The following is a 3545-nucleotide window of genomic DNA, read 5'->3' on the forward strand; positions in this document are numbered from 1 at the left end:
TTTTAAAATTATTTTTCCTGAAATCTGTAATGAGCTCTATTCTGAAGAAGATTACATTTTTGAAGAGAAAAACATGAGAAAACCTTTCCCTAATTACATAAATTTGCAGTATTAGCTGAGTATAACTCATCATATAGAACATAAATCTATTGCTTCAATAGGATATTTTATACCCCCAAACTGTATACATTTTCTCCAAAATTGCAGAAATCATAAAAATGTATTTCAAACTAAATATATAGTTTGCATTAGGAAAATATGAAATGTTTATAAGCTTATTTTGATCATTGGAAGTATTCAAATGATAAACCTTTTTCATCATACCCAAGTTATTTAAACTGAGGAGACACTTATTACAGTTTAAAAAAAAATCACACATGACTTTCCTTGCTCATTGAAAGAGCAATTGTTTGTTGAAAATAAGTAATATATTTTGCTGCTGCTTCATTGCTTTTTTCTGATCCATAGCTTTTTCATGGCATTTTGCATGTCTCCACTTCTCAGAGTATAGATTAGAGGGTTCAGCATAGGGGTGACAATGGTGTAAAACACAGCGAGGTATTTATCAATGGGTAAGGTAACAGGAGGTCTCAGATACGTAAAAATGCAGGGCACGAAGAAGAGGACCACCACTGTAATGTGGGAGCCACAGGTGGACAAGGCTTTACGCTTCCCTTCCTGACTGAGATTCTTCAAGGAGCGCAGAATGACCCCATAGGAGATGAGTAAGAGTGTAAAAATGGTCACACAGATCGCCCCATCATTGGCAACTACTGTGAGAGCAGTAATGTGGGTGTCAGTGCAGGCAAGTTTTAACAAAGGGTACGTATCGCACCCAAAGTGGTCAATGACATTAGGGCCATAGAAGAGAAGGTTGTAAAAAAAAAATAATATGAAGCAGAGCATGTAAAAACCCACCAACCCAAGCCAATAGCAGCATCAGAACACACACTCTGTGATTCATGATTGTCAAATAATGCAAGGGTTTGCAGATGGCCAGGTAGTGGTCATAGGCCATGAAAACCAGGAGGAAAACCTCAGCACCACTAAACAGATGCTCTGTAAAAAACTGGGTCATGCAAGCTTGAAATGAAATGGTTTTCTTCTCATAGAGTAAGTCTATAATTGTCTTTGGGGTGATTGAAGTAGAATAAAAGGCATCCATAAATGATAAGTAGCCAAGAAAGAAGTACATAGGGGCATCTAATGTTGGGCTGAGTACCACAGTCCAGACAATGAGCAGGTTGCCCGCCATGGTCACAGTGTAAATGAGCAAGAACACGACAAATAAAATTTCCTGCCCCTCGACACTCTGAGTGAGCCCCAAGAGGACAAACTCAGTTACATTTTTCCTTTGTTCCATAGGTTCTTCTGTATGTCTTATTCCAGAGTTCAGGACAGCATTATCTATAAATACAATTATTAAAAGTGACTTCCTAAAATCTTACAATAATTTGTTTTTTTTTTTTTTTAATTTTTTATTTTTTTTATTTATTTTTTTTTTTTTAAATATTATTTTATTAGTTGGAGGCCAATCACTTTACAACATTTCAGTGGGTTTTGTCATACATTGGCATGAATCAGCCATATAGTTACACGTATTCCCCATCCCGATCCCCCCTCCCACCTCCCTCCCCACCCGACTCCTCAGGGTCCTCCCAGTGCACCAGGTCCGAGCACCTGACTCATGTATCCCACCTGGGCTGGTGGTCCGTTTCACCATAGATAGTATAATTTGTTTTTTATTCAACAAACAGTCCTTACGGTTTATTATGTTTGGGTACTTTCAGATATTATAATACAAGGCTGATTAAATCATCTTCCTTGACCACAAACTAATAGATAGGCAAGTAAATTAAAAAAAAAAAAAATGTGGGAAAAGAACACTAAATGAGTGAAGCCCTGCAAATAATTTTCTACCTAGAATCTTTAAATTGTACATATAGCTAATATCTCAGACAAAAAATAAAAGCTGATTAAAGCTTTAAAAAGAAGTAAAGCAAGATTTAATGTCCATTTCATGAAAGAGGTGACTTTCCTCCTTCTAGGGTTGGAAGAAACTTCTTAACCAATCAATTAATCTCAAACAAATATATCTGAATATTTCAAATATTTTAAGAACTTAGGAAAGTATAACCAAACACCAATGGGCAAAATAGTCTGAACATACACATGTTAGATGATATGCACAGAGTTATTATCGAAAGTAAAGATCTGTAAGCAATTAACTAACAAAAGATAAAAATATGAAATAAATTAAAATATCAACAAACAGAGGAAAAATGCCTCTAAATGACCAACAAACATATGATCAGATGCTGAAGCTCATCTGTGAATAGAAAAGTAGGACCTGAAGTCACAGCTTGCTTAGTACAGTATTTGCTTGAGTTCTTGGAAGTCAATCAGTCAAGATATATGGATGCTACCTCATCATTTAATTTTAACAGATTAGCATGCTATATTTAGAGAACAAAAAAATTGAAAGTAGGGTCAGAGTTATAAAAACCTGAAATGAAAATACTGCCAAATCATTAACCTTGAAATTAATTTCTAAGAGTACTTTCTGGAAGGTAAATTTTTTTCAGATCATTAGAATATGAAATTATCCAAAAGGTGTATCACCAAATAGAATCAATTTTTACATATTTAATAATCATGAAGGAATCCTAACATGGCTGATTATGAAAATCACAAAGGAAAACTCTTAAAAGATTGAATTCTCACTCCACCAATGTACTCTTACAAAACAGAAAGCCTTGTTAAGAATTTTGTGTCTCAATATACTTCCTGGATTACCTGCAGAAGATGAAAGTTATTCAATCCATGTTCTGAGCTCTGGTGCCATCTCTTTAGTCCTTCATGCACTGATGCCATTAGTCCTTCATGCACTGATGCCATCTCTGGCAAAATAATGAGCAAGGTACATTCAGCATCACTGGATTTTGAGTCAATCTTGCAGGTAGTGTAATTGATCTCAGACATTCAGAAAAAAAAATACTTTTCAATTATTGGAATTTTCAAAATGAATATGAATGTCTTGTTACCTAAGGAACTCTGAATCTTGATTGTGAAAAGAAGCTCAAAATGTTTACTATCATCAGAATTTGTCCTGATAACAAACAAATGTTAAATCACCATTTTAATCAGACAAAGAGAGAGAGAGAGAGAGAACTTCAAATTATGTAAGGATTGATTAAAGTAAAAAAAAAAAACAATTAATTTGCTGCTTGTGTCTATACTGGTGAAAGTGAAATGGACTTTGCAAAATTTTGATTCTCACTTATATTGTCCTGTCTTCAAACAGCATTGTTGAATTTTGGGTTTCTTGAAGGATGGGAATGATTTCATATATACACTTTATTATGTTCTGAGCTCATCATTTTAATTCTAGTAGAAGTCTCTCATGTGATTGCTACTACAGACAAACACTCCTCAGGTTAAAGGCAAAGAACTGTCAACACTTGGTCTATATTTAATGGCAGTACATACAGGTGAGGCTTTCAGTAGGTCCATCTCCAAGGGTGATTTTTGTCTAATTAAATTCA

The 3545-nt window shown here is 34.6% G+C and overlaps 1 pseudogene; it reads right to left on the reverse strand.

Annotated features, from left to right (window-relative positions):
• Positions 1 to 444: 444 nt before the first annotated feature.
• On the reverse strand, positions 445 to 1363 carry LOC136175506 (olfactory receptor 4A15-like; annotated as a pseudogene).
• Positions 1364 to 3545: the final 2182 nt, after the last annotated feature.

This window comes from Muntiacus reevesi, chromosome 9, assembly GCF_963930625.1.
Source record: "Muntiacus reevesi chromosome 9, mMunRee1.1, whole genome shotgun sequence".
NCBI classification, from domain to species: domain Eukaryota; kingdom Metazoa; phylum Chordata; class Mammalia; order Artiodactyla; family Cervidae; genus Muntiacus; species Muntiacus reevesi.